This window comes from Euleptes europaea, chromosome 4 (genome assembly GCF_029931775.1).
Source record: "Euleptes europaea isolate rEulEur1 chromosome 4, rEulEur1.hap1, whole genome shotgun sequence".
NCBI classification, from domain to species: domain Eukaryota; kingdom Metazoa; phylum Chordata; class Lepidosauria; order Squamata; family Sphaerodactylidae; genus Euleptes; species Euleptes europaea.
In genome coordinates, this window is record NC_079315.1 from 89,362,554 (window position 1) to 89,371,140 (window position 8,587).

The window sequence follows — 8,587 nt, forward strand, 5'->3', positions numbered from 1 at the left end:
CATTTGAGCAGGATGGCAAATTTTTGGACAGGGTGGTCCCATTGCTTCTTCTGAAGTTATTACTTTAACTTAGTTCAAACTTTTCAGTCCCATAAACACAATAATATGTAGACACCTCTTTCAGAGTGCTTAATTTAGTATTGTATATACAGCTCTTGATTCTTTAATTGAGATAAACTCCCATTTTTAAGGGGGCAAATGCATTGCTGCAGCACAGAGTTGCTTGGTAAAGGCCATATTTCAGGGTATAAAACCACCGAGTCCAAATGCTCAGGTGATTTGTTCAGATTCTCCTTGCTTCCCTTCACTGGGGTGAACAAAGCTTTCGGACACAGTCCACTGGGAAGCTTTCTTGGACAACCCCTTTGGAAATGACAGATGTACAAGAGCACAGTAGTTTTCATTCACCTTATTGGGCTTTCCCAGGAGGGCTTCCTGGTGGACAGCGCCCTTGGTAAAGCTTAAATGGTTAGGGTTATTTAATGGGAATGATTCCAGATAAGCAAGTCAGAAATAAGTTTACTGCCTTTCTTAATCATAAGCCTGGTGTGCACTTCTGCAGTGACAGATGTATTGGCTAAAGAGAGAGCTGGCAAATTCATATTTCTTTATTACTGGTAGGTTCTTTCTATTCCCGAAAAACAATAAGTTGTTTTGGGGCTAGTTCTAACTCCAGCTCTTGTTAGAATGGTTTTTAAGAGCGAATTTAATGCAACAAAAGTCGCTGCATTCTGGAGCGATGCTGCACAGGAGACCCAGGTGTGGCTTCAGCAAGGCAGAAGGGGAGCAAGAGCACAGACCCTCCTCAGGTATTGTCCCATGCAATGATGCCTCACTGTTCCTAATTGCTAGAAAGATTATTTCAGGGCTGGGGTTCTTCGCATTCTCATTGGAATGCAATGTGAGAGTGTCCCCTCTTTTTTTGTGCAAGTTCAGTATAAACTGTGGTACTCCTTTAGTTTGTAGTACATTAAAGTCTAATTCTTATGTATTGGGCTCGTAAAGCTAATGCAAGTCAACACCTACTACTTGCTAGGTAAGTGGCTGTAGCTACTTGTAAATAGCATCATGAATGTCCTCCCCTACAGTATTGTTGTCTAGCAGTTACCATTTCCTTATTTATGCAGCATTTGAACTGCTTGATTTTATTATTTAATGCAACACTGAGCTAGCAATAAACGGTTTGTTCAGTGTTCATTTTGTTGAATGTAACTGACATTTTGTGTTTAAAAAAACCATTTTGTACTGTTTCAGAATTGTGTACATTTTGGTACAGAGACTTTTTCAGTTTCAGTAAAACAATGTAAAAAGCACTTTGGCTGAGCTGTGATACTTTTACATATAACTACTAACTTGAGCTGGTCTTTCGCATACGAGGAAATGATTGTGAATGGGCAGGTTGATACTGGAGAAGGTTCTGTGGGCCCAGGCTTTTGAAGAGAGTTGTCTTTGAACCATATTGCAATCGTTTGAATTGAGTTCTGACTAGCATACAGAATTCTATTTGGTATACTTATAAAATGTAGAAAATTAAGGCATTTATGTTTTTATGAGCAAATGCAAAACATACCCAATATTAAAGGGAAACGGTATCTTATGCCACCTCAGCCCATGAATTTTGAGAGTTGGGGGAAATAAAAGTTGAAAACCACACATTTTTTTTACTACAAAATTTGTATTTGAACAATACCAAGTCATAATACAGCTTGTTGCATATTTGGATACTGAGTTAAACTTTATAACATTAAACTATTAATGTTATACATATTCGCATAATAGGAATGTATTACCTATTTCTGTTTTTCTCAAATGGAAACTATTCACACTACACATGCTGAGTGAATAAAATGTTATAAAAAGCATTTCACTCATCTTCAATCAAAAAAGAAAATACAGGAACTTTTTTTAATGCTCTCAAATTTCTAAATGGAAAAAAAGTCCTTGGGGAGCGAGGAAAACAAGGTTTTCTGTGCCTTCCTAGTTCTGACTCTGCTCATGTAGCTTTTTGAACTTTTGGCTGAAGCGAACTTTCAGGCAAGCCGAGAACTTTTGACTAAAGTATTTGGTAGCCCTAGCTTACACGTTCAAGGGTCAGAACTGTATGCAGTAGCTGCCAGTGGTGGAAGAGCGCTAAGGGTAGCTCTCTGGACGGAGCCTGCCTTTAGACCAAATATTGTTTCACAGGATGTTGTTGTGGGAATGGGCATCTATGAGAGGGCACTGGCAAACCACCCCGCAAACAAAGTCTGCCTTGGAAACATCGGGATGTGACGTCACCCCATGGGTCAGGAATGACCCGGTGCTTGCACAGGGGACCTTGACCTTTACCTTTAAGAAAGTAAACTACTCCCACTGAGGTTCAATTGAGAAAAACTCATAAGAGAAGCCTGTCTTATGTTTACTTCCACTTGTTCCTCAGTATTTTGAGTGTTTCTGAGCTGCACTCCAGTTTCACTTTTAACAGCAATTTGGGCAAAACAGACCTGATTCTTCATGCCAGCAGTACATATTTCTCACCCTCATTGCCATCTCATCTATTCTAGCCAGTATCATTTCCTTCAAAGTAGTCTTTTTGGACACTATCATCAGCCAGACCTATTACTATATTCGGAGCCTCTCTTGGTCAGAAAGGAATTCTGTATTTTCTGGGATGTTGGGGTGGTCCTCAGTCCTGACCTTCCTTGGTTTGAAAGGCAGATCCCTTGTTCCAGAGGACATTGTCATAACATCCTTCTGCCATAATATCAGCATCCAAAGGAATCTGGTCTTCATACCATTGTTTTTAGAAGCATTGTAAGTAAGCAACATTTTGTCCTTTAGCATACACTAACACAGAAAAATAAAAATATTTTTTGCAGTATTCTCTAAAATTTCTAATTTTTACATAGGAATAATGGGGCACCTAGAGAAAAAGATAAACGGTTCTTTTTCTTAATCGTTTTGATTTGTTTCTGGGCCTTCACATTCTTATCCTGTCTACATGGAGCAGTTTTACTGCAGCCACCACTTCACCAGTATGTGGTCTGTTTTCATGCTAGGAATCCCATCATTAAAAAGACTTCTACCTTGTCTCATTTTTCTCTGCTGTCTTGTTATAATTGTGTCCAATTTGGACTTTGACATTTGCACTAGATTCTTCCATATACTAACATTTTAGGGGGAAATGAGTTGCTTTTTATGTAAAGGGGGAAAGTCACTTGGAATAAGTCCACATGCAAGCTAATTCCTTGAACCTACCGGTAGCTAACTCAGGTGTCATCCTGCTACACTAGCAGGTAAGATTGGTGTGCAACATTCTTGGTCATCAGAAGGAGCATTTGACTAAATGTTTCCTGGGATGAGTCCTTCCATAAACTCTGCCTCACCAGACACCGCCCTTGAGTTGTCACCTCCCCCTTGCACTGGGGATACCAGTGGGAATGTTCTGGGAGAGCATTTGGCTTCAATATGACATCCACCTAATCATGTACTGTGAGGTAAACCTGACAAATAAGACTGGTTTTTCTTGTAAAATATTAACAAACCCAGGTAAATATCAACAAGTACGCCTGACTATTAATTATGACAAAACAAAAGTAATGGCTTTTGGTAATCGCCCTAATTATAGGAGGTGGGGCATAAATGGCCATAGGTTGGAACATGTAACCCAATTCAAATATCTTGGAACGACAATCCAGGCATCTGGCTCCAAGCTGGCCCATAATACCTATGTTGCCAATTTAGGGGAAAGATCAGCCCGTTCAATAGTAAATTTTCTCCGGACCAAAGGGGCACACTATTCCAGCCGCCCTTAAACACTTTCAGGCGAAAACTCTAGCACAAATGTTCTATGGAACACGACTCTCCACCCTCATGTCTTTTCCCCATGGAACGAGTGCAATCCAAGTTTCTTAGAGCTGCCCTGCAATTGCCAAGATGTGTATCAAATGCTATGATACGTTTAGAAACTGGCATGATGAAGGTGGAGGCAAGGGTTGTCTTGTCCTCTCTTTATCTCTGGCTGAAAATTAATGTCAACCCCAAGGGTCTTCTTCCACTGATTCTTTGTGATACCTTTAGGTCAAAGTGGATAATAGCCATTGAAGACAAACTAAATAACCTGGGTTTTACCCCCCTAGCACTACTTCAGTTAGGGTGGGATCAAGCTAAGTCAACTATAAACCAAAGGGTTAAAGATATCGAGCGACAAGTAGATCTAGCAAGAGTGCCCCTATTTATGCCTCCCCCCCCCTCCAAATTTATCCTTGCACCGGCAGCCTATCTCCATTACTTAGAGACAAACAAATATAGGAGGGCTTTTACCTTGGCTAGGTGCGCAGCCTTACCCTCTGCTATGTTAGAGGAGAAATTCAAGAAGTTACCCAGGGCAGAGAGACTATGCCCCTGCAAATCCGGGGATTTAGAAACCATTGAACATGTTCTCCTGAACTGTAATTTTTACACTATACCCCGTTCTAAGTTTATTGAGCCCCTCATACTGAGAATGGGACCCAACAGGGAAAGATAAAAGATAGAAAAGCTCCTACAAGGAGATAATCCCTCAATCACCTCTCAGGTAGCAAAATTTTGTACGGCTGCAATGAAACTTCGTTGCCACAGAGTAGTCTCTTAGTCCAAATGGCAGATGTAACTTGGATGTTATTTATATTTTATTATTTTTATTATTTTAAGTGACTTAAGACTTGGACTGTAAACCTTTGTCGGTAAGACCATTTTAGTCCATGTATCTTAGATCTCAGAAGCTAAGCAGGGTCAGCCCTGGTTAGTATTTGGATGGGAGACCACCAAGGAAGTCCAGGGTTGCTGTGCAGAGGAAGGCACTGGCAAACCCCCTCTGTTAGTCTCTTGTCATGAAAACCCCCAAAAGGGGTCGCCATAAGTCGGCTGCGACTTCACGGCACTTTACACACACACACACATCTTGTTTTATCTGGCCAAGGGCTGCAAATAAACTACCCAGATGTGGGATTTTTGCTTTTAAATTGTACATGTCAAGAAAATGCTGTCCTCCCAGGTTTTAACAAATTTGTTACAAATAATCACAGCACCCTGGTGCAACTTAGTAACATCTTCTATACTCAGCGAGGTGGTATAAAGGGACTTAGTGAAAAATCCAAACACAACTCAGTTCCTTATCCCGCTCTCCTGTAAAGCTAATCCATTCAACAAACTATTATCTCCAACTGACCACTTTCAACAGTCAAAACTCAACTGTCAGTTCTTAACTGACTGCTTCCCAGGACTTAGGTCCTGTTGGTTGTTTGTGTGTTTATTTTATTGTATTTTTAGGACGCTCTTTCAGACTAGGTCTGGCTCAGAGCGGCTTAAAAAGGTAAAGGTAAAGGTCCCCTGTGCAAGCACCGGGTCATTCCTGACCCATGGGGTGACGTCACATCCCGACGTTTCCTAGGCAGACTTTGTTTGCGGGGTGGTTTGCCAGTGACTTCCCCAGTCGTCTTCCCTTTACCCCCAGCGAGCTGGGTACTCATTTGACCCACCTCAGAAGGATGGAAGGCTGAGTCAACCTTGAGCCGGCTACCTGAAACCAACTTCCGTCGGGATTGAACTCAGGTAGTGAGCAGAGCTTTTGACTGCAGTACTGCAGCTTAACACTGCGCCACGGGGCTCCTTCAGAGCAGCTTGCAACCATTTAAAACAAAACAGCCATAACTTACAATAAAATTCAACAGTGATAAAACTACATGCCTTCCATTTTAGTGGCAAAGATAACGTACTACCAAAGGGTACAATAACAACAAAACAAGACAATAGTGGAAAGCATTGCAGAGATGGGTAGGAGAAGCAGGGAAGGCCAGCCAGATGGAAACTGTCGCAGTCTTCAACCAGCCTGGTGGAACAGCTCAGTTTTACAGGCCCTGTGGAACTGTTTCAAGCCCCACAGGACCCAAACTTCATTGGGTATATCATTCCACCAGGCTGGGGTCAGAGCCAAGAAGGCCCTAGCGCTGGTCAAGGACAGCCAGATATTGTTGGAGCTCTGCTGTCATTGCCTTCTATGTTGCTGGGTGGGTTTTATTCCTCTGTTCACCACAGCTTCTGCAGGAAGTATCTGCCTTCCTACCAACTCTTCACCTTATTCTCCATTAATACCTAAATAAATAGCAACCTAGGTTGTGCAGTCAGATGTTCTCCACTTCATTATTAGCCTCTTATGGTGAGACCGAACATTTAAACAAGTGCCGTGGGTAGGAGGACCTAAGCTCTGCACAGGAATGGGTGTGTTTATTTTATGTATTTTAATTTCATTTATGCAGATGAACATGTACAGCAGAACACCATATAGTGGGGCTACATACCTATTTATGGTGATGGAGGAAATTTCCATATTTTAATGTTTTGTTTGCAGTGCTACAGACATCATCGGTTGAAACAAAACCAAAAAGGAGTCGTGGGGCATTTTAAAAACTAACAGGTTCACTGTACCATAAGCTTTTGTGGCCTAGCATCTCCATGTCCTCCGATGTATGAAGTTAACCCTCAGAAGGCAGTTATATGAACACACGTGAATATGGGGGATGGGGTGAGTGGGCATGTGAACTGTAGGGTTACATGGCCATGAAATGCAAGAGGTACAGTCTGCAACATTTCTTTGCAAAGCTCAAAAATATACCATAGTACCCCCCAGACATCAACTATGGAATGTAATGAACCTTCTGAGCTGTATCACACATTTGGTTCCTACTATGATTCTTGGCTGGCTCACACTGAGTATGTGTGCCCAGTAAAAATAATATTAGGATATCTGAATGAGTCTTCTTTGTAGGCAAGTGAGACACTCTATGGTTCCACAGTGTGTGTCCCATATTGAGCCAAATAATTAGTTTGAAATCTGCCTATATTGGACACTGGTTAATAACTCAGACGAGGTATGCAGTTGGTGGTGGTGGTGGGAAACCCGTGATCTCATTGCAACTGAGTGGTTTCTGTGTGACCCACAACCCTGTAAACTCATCACAGGTCAGTTTGAAGAATCAAGTCATATCACGTTTTGTAAACCAGCCTGATGTTGATATCCAGAATGGCTAGACTGAATGCTAACCCCTCTATGGTTATGCAAGGCAGAATTTTGAATATACCATGCCCAGAAAGGACCTGTCCTTGCTCTTCTGGCTCTATTGATTCATTAGCTCATGCCCTTTTGGAATGCCGCTTTTATGAAGAACTTAGATCACATTATATCTCTTCCCTTTTAACATATAAATCTAATGCCTCTGTGTCTGACATAATTCCCTTTTTATTAAGTGACAGGGATCCCAAGGCTACATTGTCAGTGGCAAGATTTATTTCAGTCCTCATATCCCTCAAACATTAGATTTAAAATCATGCTCCTCAAGATCAATGGATCAAGGCGCTTCTAAGGGATAAAGGATATCCAGAATGCCATTTTTAAGCACTATAGCTAACTCCTTTGCCCTGACCTGGATGGCCCAGGCTAGCCTGATCTCGTCAGATCTCAGAAGCTAAGCAGGGTCAGCCCTGGTTAGTATTTGGATGGGAGACCAACAAGGAATACCAGGGTTGCTGTACAGAGGAAGGCACTGGTGTAGTGCCTAAAAAAAAAAACCCTATCCAGATAGGTCAGATCAAAGGATAACGCACTGGAGATCAGGAGTTCGTTTTACAGCTATGCCGTTTAACGGTACCAATTTAAACCATACAAGCTGGGATCAAATTTCTCCAGCCGAGACCCCAGAGAGTCACACTGCAGAAAGAATGACACAGCTGTTTAGAATTGCCCAAGCTTTATAGTCTTCTAACAATGGATTTCAATACGATACAATACTAATTTTTCTCATGCTGTCATCCTTAACAATTCTGCATTAAGCCAGTTCTTTAGCTGAACATGAAGTTCTCGTTACCAAGATAACACACTAGCGAAGCAGGGATGTTGCGCATTAAGGAATGTTAGTGTATGTGCTTTATGCAGACTAAGTGAATTTGAAAGCAAGAGAAGATGGGGGGTGGTTCTTGACACGCGTTTATCTACATGGGTGTCACATCTAAAAGGGAGGATTCCTGCACCTGCTTATGTACGCAGGGACAGTTAATAGTGCCACAGGTAAAGTACCTTTATTGTGGGCACTTCACTGGCAAACCACCTCTGTTAGTCTCTTGCCATGAAAACCCCAAAAGGGGTTGTCATAAGTAGACTGCAACTTGAAGGCACTTTACACACACACACACACAGAGAGAGAGCTAACTCAGGCTTTTCAAAGTAGAATTCACTGAGCACCTCAGTGCATATCTCAATGATAGAACTTGACCCTAGGAATTTTCTGCGAGATATTAAGTATCTGTGGCTACTGAGGTTAATCTCCCAGCCCTGACTACTACTATTTCTGGGCAGTCCTGCTCCTTATTATCAACATAAGTTATCTTTCCTTACATATAGACCAGTCTTCTCTCTGGGTGGCCATGTAATTATCACAGGCAGGAAATAACACAACAGTTAATTCCAGTGTTTTGCTGCAGGTAGGGTGCTCTGATGTCAAGCCATATAATCTGATTTGCATGTGATATATTTTTCCTTCATAGATGCAGTTCAGATAGATAGTTGAGTAAGCAT